The 15003-nt window shown below is 36.2% G+C and overlaps 1 protein-coding gene across 1 annotated transcript in view; it reads right to left on the bottom strand.

Annotated features, from left to right (window-relative positions):
- Positions 1–15003, bottom strand: part of LOC138711999 (probable G-protein coupled receptor No18) — a 1860709-nt gene that overhangs the window by 933886 nt on the left and 911820 nt on the right. The window lies entirely within an intron of this gene.

The following is a 15003-nucleotide window of genomic DNA, read 5'->3' as shown; positions in this document are numbered from 1 at the left end:
GTGACATAAGTCAGTTTCCACAAACCTTTTTTGATAATTTATTGACAACTTACGGAACATCTGCTCGCTTGGAAAAAAATACATAAGTATTTCTCCCATTACAATAATTCATACAGAAAAAAAATCAAATCGATATAAACCAGTGTAAGTTGTCAATAAATTATCAAAAAAGGTTTGTGGAAACTGACTTATGTCACTTTTCCCAAGCACTGCAGATTTCATAGAGCAAAAATCTGAAAATCGATAAATATGTCACAGGAACAACGACGGTATGTATGTATGTATGTATGTATGTATGTATGTATGTATGTATGTATGTACGTATGTACGTATGTACGTATGTATGTATGTATGCATGCATGCATGTATGTATGTACAGTATGTATCATCCTGTGGGACTGAAGCCGGATGGTCTATGGCGAGTCCTTGGCCTCACTTCATTTCCGATTACCTGGTTTGGTTTTTCCGAGGTTTTCCCCAACCATAAGGCAAATGCCAGGTAATCTTTTGGCGATTCCTCGGGCCTCACCTCATCTCACTACATCTCGCCAAAATATTGTAAAAAATTGTAGAAAATTACAAAATTGTAAGACTGTAAAAATTGTAAAACTGTAAAAATTGTAAAATATTGTAAAAAATGTAAAAACTTGTAAAAATTGTAATTGTAATTGTAATCTTGTAAAATTTTGACTTGTTCCACATCTTAAAGCTTCATTGCTAATGTCAGATCTATGGAATATAATAGGCTAAATGAAATGAAAAAATGTATGTAGGCCTATGTATGTATGTATGTATGTATGTATGTATGTATGTATGTATGTATGTATGTATGTATGTATGTATGTATGTATGTATGTATGTATGTATGTATGTATGTATGTATGTATGTATTATAGATATGCATGTATGTACAGTTTGCATGCGTTTATGTAAGTATGAAGGTTTGCATTTCTGCATATAGGCCCTATGCATGTACTATGTGAGGAGGGCATATGACCCAACGCTATTGCGAAGAAGATTTATTGTCCTTACTCTTGAGCTACGCAAATTCCCAAACCACACTGCCTAGCTATACTAAAGCTTTATTCAGAAGGGCATAGTTTATATGAGTCGAGTACTTGAAATAAACTTGACACCGTAATTGTGATCACACCAAGTCTCTAAGTTTAAAACCATGTTCCACAAGTAAAAAACCCGCGCTGAATGCTGTGGTGTTTGTATTCTTGAAGGTATACCGTTCTAAGGGTTTTACCTTTTTGCGAACCACTTCTACATCAATGTTTTGGAAAGCTCGTTCCTTAAGCTCAGTAACAAGTTTTGGAAGTAATTCCCTCTTGTTTTTAGTGAGGTATTCATTGTGTCGCACATTCCACAAAAGTTCATATCTCTAATGCAATTCTAACAATTTTACAATATTTATTTATTATGACATAGGAAAGTACAGAAGCTATAACTACATTATAGTCTAAGTAACTAGTATCCTATTTAAGAAGCATGTGACATGTTAACATAGATTAAGATGACTGTAAAATTATTGTATCATTGTTAGATTAATGTACACTGACGACGCCATGAATAATTGTATTCCAACGGTTAATAAAATATCCATCCATCCATCCATCCATCCATCCATCCATCCATCCATCCATGTCCACCAAACCACGAACAGTTTAACATAATTATTGATGATATACATGAGCACAGTTATAAAAATCGGGATATGCAATTCATTAATAGCAGAACCGAAAACATGCAAGAAAGATGTGGCTAATAATGACACAAAATCAGAAATTTGATCAATCGATAATAAATTGTAGGATCAAAACAAGGAAAATTAAGTTAATTGTAGGAAAATAATAACACAATATGCTAAGATGTGAATGACAACTTTTTTTATGAATTTCGCTTCTGAATAACTTTTATTTACCGGAAAATAAATTAATTTCCTCACTCAGTGAATTGAAGTTCATTAGCATTTTAATTAGTCTAATGGTGAGTCAATGAGAAATACTGTACATTTCTCGATCTTGGAATTTTAAATAAAAAATGTCTTCTAGATCTAACTGGAGGGATATAAATTGCAATCAGTTTGAGTATTTCAGCAGAATCAATATTAGGCCCATTTGTTCATAGTTTTCTTGGAAATATCTAGTAAATGATTCTTCTGTCATTGAGTCTATGAAAACCAAAAATTGATCTCAATATAGTTGGGAATTGGAATGGACAAGGTACTTTGAATGTTTTATAATATAGAAACGTAAGGAATTTATTCTGTATCAACTCAATTGAATGAACGTTGTTCTTGCAATCAGGACTTCAAATTAATGTACCTACTGCTTGGTATTTCATGGCAGAACGTCATTATTAAGAGATTTCTTCTATAGGACAATTTTTTATGCTTATTTTATAATTTCAAAATAATGTTTTCCTTATTTGGCATTGTATTCGGTGTCACACAGTATAACGACGCTTCTTAGTGTTAAAATATATGGCTTGATGAAAGCAAATTAACGTGTTTCCAAGCAGTTATCGCAACTGTCATCTCTTCCCCTAGGAGTCAGGATTCCTGTACACGATAGTGGGGAAGAGGATTTTCGGGTAGAAATTTAATCCCCTGAACATAGGCAGGTGTTACACATCACATGGGGAGAGAACCCCCACCCACCCCTCCGGAGGTATCGTAGCTGAGAAATGGAACACTAGCATGCAAGAACTGGCGCCGCGGAAATTAAAACGTTCTGTCATCGTCACTACTTTCTACTTTTCCTTCCTTTTGCGGGCATGCAACTGTTACTATAGAAAGACCACTTTTATCTCAATTGTTTTTAGAGTTTAACGAAACTTTTTAACCATCGTGGTTAAAACAATAGAACTCTGTAGCCGGTTTCATGAGTATCCGTTAAATGTGCTGTATGAAGTATTCTGCTAACAAATATTTAATTTTTAATAGCAGTTTAAATAATATGCGTTTCATGAACCGCCACTAGAGTTTTGTTAATTAAACTCCACTACAGTTTTGTTAATAAAACTCTTCGCACATCATAATTTTCATAATGAAGTGAAGTACCTATAATGCTTTTCATGCACCTTAGTTCATATGTCGCCTATCTTCGTAGCGACAACAGTTTGTCTGGGAGCCTGTAATAATTGAATAGCTCCTTTATATAAGGTTCATAGTCCAAAAATTGTAAATGTGAAAAAAAAAACTGTTCTATGTTACCCATATTAAATAAATGACTTTTTTCGCATTGTGATGACATAGATGTGATAACGTATCCATAAAACATAGAGATGACAATCAAACCTTATTTTTTTCTTATGTTATAAATGATGTAGGATGGGTATAACGCAGAAAAATTCTCTCCGACACCGGGACTCGAACCCGGGTTTTCAGCTCTACGTGCTGACGCTTTATGCACTAAGCCACACCGAATCCCAGTTCCGATGCCAGATCGAATCCCCTCAGTTTAAGTTCTAACTCTCTGTTTTCCCTTAGGTGGCCTACCCTCATGTACTGTGTCACAGAATATATAACAGTGGTAGCCTACAATGTCCAACGCACTATGTGTACAGGTGCACTTATTACGAGTGACTAAGTGGCCGGGAACCGACGGGATGTGCTCCGTCTTGAATCACTAAGTGATTACTTTCGCATATATTACTATTATAATGTATTGAAGTACATATGATATTTCCGTGCAAGAATTCTGCGTTATCATGTGACGTAGGATGTAGGATAAAGCTGAAAACCCGGGTTCGAGTCCCGGTGCCGGAGAGAATTTTTCTTGTTCTACCCATCCTATATCATACGATAACGCAGAATTCCTGCACGGAAATATATGTACTTCGGTATATCATAACATTTTATAAATGCCCAAAATCCTGAACTTAAGCCGATTTGGAAAAAAAAAAAAACATTTTTTCTGAGCATGTTTACGACAATTCGATACATAACCACAATACAGTGTTTAAATAGATAAATAGGATATATGATGAAGCGTAAGTAATAAAATTAATTTCAGGGAGACATTCTTTGAGATATTTCAAACAAAAAAAGTTTAATACAATTTTGCTCATTTTTGCTTCCTTTTCGAGATAAAAATTGTTTTGCATGAAACATTTCATAGCGTGTTTTGGGAAAGCCATTGATTTAATTTCCAATATGCTCAGCCAATTTAAGAGAGCAGTGTATTATAACAAATGATTGAAAGAATTTTAGTTTTGTCCTTTAAATATGCAGAAATTTGATCTGAATAAATGAATAAATGTAACATTGTAAAATTCCTTTGCAGAACGATAAGTTACATCTGTTCGGATAAAATTTCTGCACATTCAAAGGACAAAATTAAAATTCCTTGAATCATTTATTGTAATTAAATTGACTGAGCATATCGAGAATTAAATCAATGACTTTTCAAAACACAATGCATTTCCAGAACTATACAGCATGATACTTTTGTTAGGATGTCATCGTGATATACGTATCATAAAATAATGAAGATTTGTTGTTTTAATATGTATTGTATTGCTAGAAGTAAAGTGAACTGCTCAGAATTTAAGTCAGCTGTGAACTAATGCTGTAACTGTGACGTCCCTTCACCCTGTGTTATCTGTCCATACTACTCAACACAACGCACAATCCAGCGAAAATACTTCATTGGCAGTCGCGTTGAACCTGTAAAACAGTAAAAAGTCGAAGCAATTTACCTAAGCGAAACCTGATTCCTGACGAATACGCTATATAAACAATGATTTTGCTATGTTTATATTTCTTAAATAAAGTTTCCTTAAATTTAAGGAAATTACATGGAATTATCAATACCAATAAATATTTTGAAAACTTTAAAGCATTTACTCAACAAATGGCAATTCATAAAAAAATAAAAACAGTTCCGTTTGTTTAAGAATTGAACTATTAACAAAATGTTATTTCTGATTTAATACTACAAAACATATACTAAAGACGTAACTTTGAGATTGAACGCAGCCGCTGAATTTCGTCAAGCATGTGTATGACTAAAATAATACTGAACAGAGAGATAAAATACCTAAATGGAAAGCTGCAGTCTACCTCATTGAATGTCATACAGTAATTTAATAGAGTTGAATGAAGGAGGTGTAGTGAAAGAAAGAACGAGCTACATTAAGATCATGAAAAGAAAACAAAATGAAAAATGAGGTGAAATACAAGAATAGCTGAGTAAATATCGCCACACCCATAAGATAAGAAACACTTCATCGCCACGATACGAGCTGGAGAGACGGTGGTATCCGTGGCAACAGCATCATTTTCAAGTTGCAAGTTCTCTTCGTCAAATCTCCTTGCCAAACTGGCCTTCTTGAAACGAGTTCTTAGCACTTTAATTAATATTGTTTTTTACGTATTATTGTTCACAGTCTCTAGTAACGTAAATGAGTTGTGAGGAGAGTAATGTTTTCGCTCTTTATATTCAGAAAAATGCAGATATTAATCACAAAATACACCGTCTTTCATAAGTCCGTGAAACATTTGAGAAATTCACCACAAACTAAGCAACGGATGGTGGTATTTCTTACGCTGACTGAAAGAGAAACTCTCGAAGTCTTTTAAGCAAACACCCGCTCTCATAGTTGCCGTAGTTTGCCACTAGGAGTAGCAAATAAGGCATTTAGTAAACATAAGCAGTCATTTTGTGTGCTGTAATTCACTCTCAAGAGCCTCAACCATTGTGACTGTACAGCATGACTTCAAACAGAATTCCACAAGGCAGCATCTATTTTCAACACTATCAAGAAATGGCATGAGAATTTCCAGATTTACATGAACATGCTGGAAAACTAGCTGATGCCACAACTGAATGAAGACAAGAGTGATGATTATATATTTTTTAACAAGGCCGCTGTCTGGCTCACTACCACAAACACGTGCGAGGGTATCTCAATCAAAATTTGCTATAAAGGACAGGATACAAAGAACAAGATGACGCGTTAATGCCGTGGCCACCCTGGTCCCCGGATTTAACTCCGTGACTTTTTCTTGTTGGGGTTTGTGAAGGATACTCTCTTCGTAGCTCTGCACCTCACTAATATTCAACTGTATCACCACTGCTGTGACGCCGGTCGATTGTGATATGCTGAAACACACATGGGATCATTATTTATCAGTTATCACATAGATGTCTACCGTATCAGAAGAGTTGGAAATATTGAGCACCTGTGAAATATGTAAAAATTACTTGAGTTTGTCTCTATTTCAGTACCGGTATATAATAAAATTTGGTATCCGTTGCTTAGTTTATTTGTAGTGAATTTCTAAAATGTTTCCCGGACTTATGAAAGACGGTATATAGGCCTATATACGAATATACACATAACTTATAGACTATATAGAAATAATATTTTGGCAGAGTTTAAGTAATTCTAAATCTCAGATTAAGAAGGAAAAAGATGCCTCATCATGCATTTGTGAATTTAATTTTATGGGTGGAGTAACGGTTAGCACGTCCGACTGTAAAACGAGCGGGATCGGGTTCAAATCCTGATTGAGACAAGTTGTATGGTTGAGGATTTTTCCTCAATCCATTAAGCTCAAATGTTGGATAACTTACGGCACTGGACCCTCGGCTCATTTCGCTGGCATTATCACCTTCATTTCACTCAGACGCTAAATAACAATAGCAGTTGATAAAGCGTCGTAAAATAACCGACTAAAAAAATTTGTGGAAGTCTACCTTCACACCAAGTTTTATCAGTTGCACACTCAAGCATTCGTTAGATGTTATTTTTTATTTAACGACACTCGTAACTGCAGAGGTTATATCAGCGTCGCCGGATGTGCCGGAATTTTGTCCCGCAGGAGTTCTTTTACATGCCAGTAAATCTACTGACATGAGTCTGTCGCATTTAAGCACACTTAAATGCCATCGACCTGGCCCGGGATCGAACCTGCAACCTTGGGGATAGAAGGCCAGCGCTATACCAACTCGCCAACCAGGTCCACTCAAGCATTCGTTAATACGCACAAGCGCGTACCAATGTAGTTCCATCCATCCACGTACGCACGCACGTGAGCAGACACACATACTAAACAGGGATGTAACGCACTAAAACTGTTTCCAGAGTTTCACTGTTGTTGAAATATGATGTTTTCGAAAATGATTCTGAGGTATCATAATACCTTTGCTACACTCCGTGGAATAGTAAACTAAAATTATTTTAGTATCTGATGGACTCTTATCTAATTACCGGAGTTTCATACCCTAAAATTTCCTGAATAGGAGCCAGACATACCCATTCCTTTTTTTTTGGGGGGGGGGGCAATTGCGTTATGTACGGCAACAATTCTGACGACATTGAAAGACCGAAATTAATCTCTATGAACCTTTCCCTATTCCCCTGCCAATTATTCCCTTTTGTTGTAGGTATTCGCCGCAGAGCTTTGTTCAGGGTTGCCCCAGATATATTATTACCCTGTCGCGCAGGCTTTGTTGTCACTCTACGAATGAGAAGTCACAGGCTTTAGAACGGTTCAGTTATATCGCAGTCGTTGCTTTCATCTCTCAGCACATAAATCACTCAGGAATTTGAATTATATTCGACTTTCACATCTGTTCCTATGATTTGAAACACTGCTTTTTTCAGTTGTTCATTTGATAAATTCCATTCGTTTGGATAGGAAGAGACAAGGGAGAGATAGAGAGAAGACAGAAGGCGAGAGAGAAATAGACACAGAAAGACATAGGCCTAGAGAAAAATTCAAATTATGGTTTATTTAACGACGCTCGCAACTGCAGAGGTTATATCAGCGTCGCAGGTGTGCTGGCATTTTGTCCCAAAGGAGTTTCTTTACATGCCACTAAATCTAGTGACATGAGCCTGTCGTATTTAGGCACACTTAAATGCCATCGATTTGAGCCGGGATCGAACCCACAGCCTCGGGCATAGAAGGTCAGCGCTATACCAACTGCTCCACCCAGGGTACCTAGGCCTATAGAAAGTCTTCGAAAATTATCTACAAAAGTTTCATGAAAATTCAGATTCAAAATTTTGTGACTAATAAGTCATAGCTTAAATAACTCTGAAAATCCCGTAAGGACATAAGCAGAAACACTTTCGAAAATTGAATAATTTCAAAGGAAAAATTGTTCCGGGGCCGGGTATCGATCCCGGGACTTCTGGTTGAACGCACCAGCACTGTACCGACTGAGCTACCCAGATTTGAATTTTCGAACATTATTTCAAGTTTTCGAAAAATATAAATAGGTATGCTAAGTTGATTAATTTGATTCGAACAAATGTAACATTTTTAAATTCCTTTTCAGAACGAAACGTTACATTTGTCGGATCAAATTTCCGCACATTAAAAGGACAAAAGCTAAAATTATTTAAACCATATACCAACATAATAAAATGTTCTCTTAAATTGACTAAGCATATTGTGAATTCAATCCATGGCTTTCCCAAAACATTATGAAATATTTCATATAAAACAATTTTTATCACGTAAAAGGAGCAAAAACAAGCAAAATTGTATTAAACTTCTTTGTTTGAACTATCTCAAAGAATAACCCCTTAAATTAACAATATTACTTACGGTTCACTCTGTATATATTAATTTTTTTTTTTATTTATTCTTAGCATTTTTATTTTGGGGGTGACATTTTAATTGATTATGAATGATAATTTATTTTATTTAATGGGATATTAGTTTAAATTCAACAGGTTTTAGCCTAAGTGTCTTTTTTTAGTAGGTTATTTTACGACGCTTTATCAACATCTTAGGTTATTTAGCGTCTGAATGAGATGACGGTGATAATGCCGGTGAAATGAGTCCGGGGTCCAGCACCGAAAGTTACTCAGCATTTGCTCATATTGGGTTGCGGGAAAACCCCGGATAAAACCACAACCAAGTAACTTGCCCCGACCGGGAATCGAGTCCAGGCCACCTGGTTTCGCTGTCAGACGCGTTAACCGTTACTCCACAGGTATGGATCTTATGTCTCTTAAATCTATAAGATAGGAGTCCTAACTTTACTTTATTTCTGGATAAAGTTGTGACAATCAGTGGACCTCAGAGGACGACAATTTAAATAAAACACGTATGCAACGGTATACGAGTATTTCATTTCATTGCATTTCACAAGCAATCGATTACCCTCATGAATAGAATAGTTGTAATTTTTTAACAACCAGTTCTCTCTGCTAATAACCGCAGATTCCAAAGTTGTAATATCAATACTATCAAATAAGGTAATAAGCAGCTACAAACAAATACAAAGTGTAGAGTAAAAAGCTTCTTTTCTTAACTTAAAACATTTAACAACCTGTTCTACAATCTGCGACGAATTTAACAAGCGGTTCGGGAACGAACCGGTGCGAACCAATTGAATAACACCACTGACAGTCATTTAATCTACATCCCATGTTTCGATTATTGTTAAGCGGCTTTCTTATTGTTAGAAATTTAATAATGTTTCATTATGTTCAATTCAGTTATATAAAAAATGTTAACGGCAAATATGAGGTACGGGATGGCAGTTTATGGTTCACATAAAGAGTTCAGATATAGCCTACAACTTTATTATGGCAAAGAACACAAAAAAACACAGCTTCATTCTAAATTTGCTCGGAAAACATATCTTATCTTGTCTGAATTAAATTTCCCCACTTTCAGCGCATAAAATAAGATAAAAATCACACGACCTTACTTGCTTTGCTCTGAAAATTAAAGACTCTGTGTAATTTAATTCTTTAATCAACGTTATTTTAAACGTATAAAGACCATTTAGAAGCGTTGAGGTAAGGAAGTGATAGTGGACTATTGTACAAATTGTCGATTAGGCAATGTAACTGGGCTAAGAATCGGATTCGCAAATTTTTCTAAATCTAAGCGCTTTTGGTAATTTTTAAAATAATGTAAGGATGCGCCAACTTATATGGGCCCATGGGACCCGAGCCCACCCAATAATTTGTCGTATTATTATTATTATTATTATTATTATTATTATTATTATTTATGAGATTCATTTATTTTCCCTTATAACTGAAGTGGTTGAGCCCACCCAATGTTTTCCATAAGTTGCCGACTGGATTGGAAAAGTTTAATTGAGTCGTTACTACGTAAATATTAATTCTTTTCGCAGTTAGAATTTTCTCCTCACACTTTGTTATATTTTTACAACTCAGTTAAAGTTGATTTAGTCATATAGTAAAACGATATTGTTTAATAAGAATACATTAACCAGAGACATATAGTAAATAAAATGATATAATCATGTTAAATTAGATTGTATATAGTGCCATTAAAGGGCTTATACTAGTTATGTTATGATCTTAATATAGCTACGTCTACTCGTATTAAATTTGAATGTAACCACAACAATATTTAAGTAACTGATCTCATTAAAGTTTGGAATAATAATTTATAAAGTTCTCCAGTTTACATTTTCTGTCTCTAACTGCTTTTTAAAGCGCCGTCGTCATCTCGTTTCACTTCAGAGCTGCAGCTCGCCTCAAGTGTATCTTGAAATATGGCGCAAGAGAAACGTTGAATTAAATAATTATTATGGATGTGATTATAGCTTACATTTCTAGAGCGTTTCTAACGTTTCACAACTTTAAAGAGATAATACAATTTTATATAGGTCTAGTCTTTTAAAAGCAGAAAACAAATAATAGACTATTAGCTGAAACATATAAATATAGATAGATACATTTTTTACTTGTAAACAATCTATTTTAATACAATCACACGCCATACAAAATGTGATTCGGGGGGAAAAGTATGTGTAAATCAAAGAAAATAAATATTTAAGAGGATTCCACTAGTGAGAAAATAAGCTTCGCTGACGCTGTGGAGGTAAGGTTAAGGGCTGAAGGAAAGAGAGTTATTGCCACGATTCTTAAAGGGGTGATGTTTTCCTTATATATGTATCTCAATACTTTAATATTGTATATATTAAAATTGAAGTATAGATGAAATCATAAGAATTTTTGGACAATGTTGTCAAATGAAAAATTGCAAATTTACACAAGTATTATCTCAAGTCATTCTTCCACATCCAAATAATCTGCCACTTCATATCCACACTCCTGAATTTCGACCCATTTTCAAGGAAGAAATCTAACCATTCCACTTGTAGCAAACTGTTTCCTAAAATGGAAAGAATAAGCTGATTGACCATTATTAACTACTCCCTACTCCAGTGACGGTCTCGGGACAACCTGAAAGGCTACGGCATCCTTTTTCTAGATCTATATCTATATACTATTATTCATCTATTTATCTTTGGAAAAATCACAAGGAACATCACCATGGAACACGATCGCTGTGATGTCTTACAACCAAAGTGGTGCCCATTTTTGGGAATGGAGATGATAATGGAATGAGAATTTTAAAATAGTTTGTGGAATGACAGGACAAATGAAAGAACCCGGAGAAAAACCCTTAGGCTTGTAACCGTGTTTTTTCCAATACAAATACAACTCCACAATCGCCAGGATTTCAACTCGCATCCGGGTAGTCTTAAGTCAACGCTCTACCTACTGAGTCGCTTAGACGGCATTTTAGTTGTCTAGTATCTTGATATATTTCTGCTTTATAAAAAACTGAAAGTTAGACTTTATAAACAGTTATATTACCGGTGGTTCTGTATGGTTGTGAAACTTGAACTCTCACTTTGAGAGAGGAACAGAGACTATGAGTGTTCGAGAATAAGGTGCTTAGGAAAATATTTGGGACTAAGAGGGATGAAGGAACAGGAGAATGGAGAAAGTTACACATCGCAGAACTGTACACATTGTATTCTTCACCTAATATAATTAGGAACATTAAATCCAGACGTTTGAGATGGGCAGGGCATGTAACACGTATGGGTGGATCCAGAAATGCGTAAAGTGTGTTAGTTTTTTTTTTTTTGGTAGGTTATTTTACGACGCTTTATCAACAACTTAGGTTATTTAGCGTCTGAATGAGATGAAGGTGATAATGCCGGTGAAATGAGTCCGGGGTCCAGCACCGAAAGTTACCCAGCATTTGCTCATCTTGGGTTGAGGGAAAACCCCTGAAAAAACCTCAACCAGGTAACTTGCCCCGACCGGGAATCGAACCCGAGCCACCTGGCTTCGCGGCCAGACGCGCTGACCGGAGAGTGTTAGTTGGGAGACCTGAGCGAAAAAGACCCTTGAGGAGGCCGAGACGTAGATGGGAGGATAATATTAAAATGGATTTGAGGAATGTGGGACATGATGGTAAGGACTGAATTAATTTTGCTCAGGATAGGAACCGATGGCGGGCTTATGTAAGGGCGGCAATGAACCTTCAGGTTCTGAACAAGCCATTTGCAAGTATGTATGTATCTTGATTTATTACGTAAACTGATTTGTTTGGGAATTTTCTTTGATATTTTTAAACGACGAACTGCTGATTTTATAAGTGAAATAATTTTTTTGGACAATCCTCATAAAGCTGAATAGTGTTTGTGGGTAGTGTGTGCAGTTCAGTAGAAAGCCTGGAAGCTTGTAGCCTCTTATACAGTACCGTAGTTGCAAACCGTGCCAAACGTTTGTAATTTATTGCTCCGTTCTTGAATTTTCTCTCTGTCTGTGCTCTCATTCCACACAGGGACCACAATTGACTGAATTTGATCAGAGTGTTTAACAAAAACTTCAAGTCTTTAATGAGGTACTGAAACAAGAATGTAGAGAATACAATTTAATTAGCATTTAGCTAAAAGAGGTTTTCTTAAAACACATAATTATTTCATTACCATTTCACACTCCTCTACCATTGTCACACAGTCTGTTATTTGTTACCAATTAAATTGTTGTTTTCACAGTGTAGTACCATTGCAACTTAACATATGACAATATTTCTATGTTATTTTTACCAGAATTGATTCCATGCATTGATTAACGTATATAATACAACTACTTCATATTTCTGCAGAGTATAAATAAAACGGTGAACACTCAGACATTCGTATTTAATTGTCGGTACAGACCGATTATTTAGTCCTAACAGCTCAGCGACGCGAAAGAGGGGAAGTAAAAGGAGGAGTGGGGAGAGTTCCGGAGTAGAGATAAGGGCATGCGGTCGGTAAAGGAATGCAGTACAGCTTAACTGTACTGGAAACATACCGCTCTACCGCACGCATGACATGCGATCGCTCCGAAGGCAAGCGACTGAACAACCCAAACAATTCTTGGCGTAACTCAATAGACTCGCCTGACCCAGGCGCAGATCGCCGGCGACTGACAGGACTAAATAATCGTACTGTAGATATGATTAAGCTTGTACACAGGTGAGTCAGTAAGTGATGTACCGACCAGTAAACTGTAGTTGCTTGACAATAAAATTGATTGGTGCTTGAAGAAACCAGACACCTGCATTGTTCACAAAAAAAAAAAACAACATACAGTCAGCCGGAAATAAAACTCCGGCACGTTTAGTAAGATTCATTTATGTGGCTGAACATCGGTTCAGGTATCAAATTCGTAAGAATGAATAAGAGAAGAAGAGGGTGAATATAAGAATAACGAGAGGAATACAAGTTAATCTCGATATAGTCATGAAAATCTCCATCACATAGGGCAGACTATGCTAATTTCGTGATACTACGGTTTTGGTGCAAAAATAAGGTTCAAATTAAAAAAAAATGAACGCTTTTAATGTACGTACATTATTAAGTTTTAGGAAGTTACATGTTAGCATTTTATCTCACATTTATGCAATATTTACAAACAAGCAATACAAATAAACAAAACATTTAGACTAGACGGCAGTTCGGAAGGTGGTCGGCTGCTAATGCGCCGTAGCATTTCTGGTATGTGACGTCACAAGCTTGTACAGTAGAACCAATCGGAATCAGTATATAACAAGTACTTCCCTAGTTCGTTTGTTCACGTGTGAGTGTTTTAATACATTGAATAAGTAAAACTAACATTTATTGTGTGTGTTTAAGATAAATAAATGGAAGAAGAGACTGTAAAAAGACAAGTATTGCACAGGTAGGCGCGGAAAATAGTGTTTAAGATGTATTATTATTTTAAAAACGTTGACGAGCAGAATGCTGCTTGATGCTGGCTGCAACGTTGCCAACGTGCAAGAAAGAACTGCAGAAGCATGTGGTGTGAGATTGAGAACAGTGCAAAGAATATTGTTAGCGAAGAAAAGAGGGTTTGTTTGATGTCATGCTTAGAGTAATCAACGGCTAAGGCCATTATTGTCTTTTGATAATTTAAATTCTCTCCTGCGCTATTTCATGTGCGTGTGAAATACGATATGGCAATGTTGTACGCAGGCTTGCTCTCTCTATCTGTCTCTCTCGACGCAAACGCTAGCAGACTACCGCCTTCCGAATTGCCGTCGACTCTAGCACTCTAGAAGGGTTGGTAGAATTTCGTGATAGTACAAGGGTCTCTTTGCGATAGTCCTTAAATTCAAAACATTTAGGCAAATTCAGTCAAATTTTAAATTCCTCGGTCAGATATTACATATAACCCAAACAACAATTAAAGTTATTTCTGTATTTTGGAAAGTACTATTGTTATTGGTCACAAATCACACACACTGAATCCATCTTTCACCATGCTTACCGTAATCGAAATTTCCTGAGCAAGATCCGCACAAAAACCAATAGACATTAGGTGAATATAGACGTTTCATGTCAGGGGAAATATAAAAGGAGGAAATCCGCTTTGGTAGCTTCGTTGGCAGAGCACTGACTTAGACGACTCCCGACTTCACTTCGAATCCCGGTGGTGGTGGATTAGTACTTTTGATGGACAAAGCCAAGGTTCCTGAGAGTCTTTTACCTCGGGAGTTCTCCGTTTACGTCCGTCATTCCACCGTCTATAGGGACATTTGCAGCAGGAAAGATTGTAATTTTCGATTTTTCTCGATACGTCCCTTTGTTACACGTTATGAATCAGCATAATTCCATCTTATCTCCACTATCATTATTCCTCCGACTGGCGAAGAACGAAAGAGGCTGGTCTAGGACGAGTAAGGTTATCTGCCCTAAA

Source organism: Periplaneta americana, chromosome 13, assembly GCF_040183065.1.
Source record: "Periplaneta americana isolate PAMFEO1 chromosome 13, P.americana_PAMFEO1_priV1, whole genome shotgun sequence".
NCBI classification, from domain to species: Eukaryota; Metazoa; Arthropoda; class Insecta; order Blattodea; family Blattidae; genus Periplaneta; species Periplaneta americana.
This window is presented reverse-complemented; position numbering and strand designations above follow the sequence as displayed.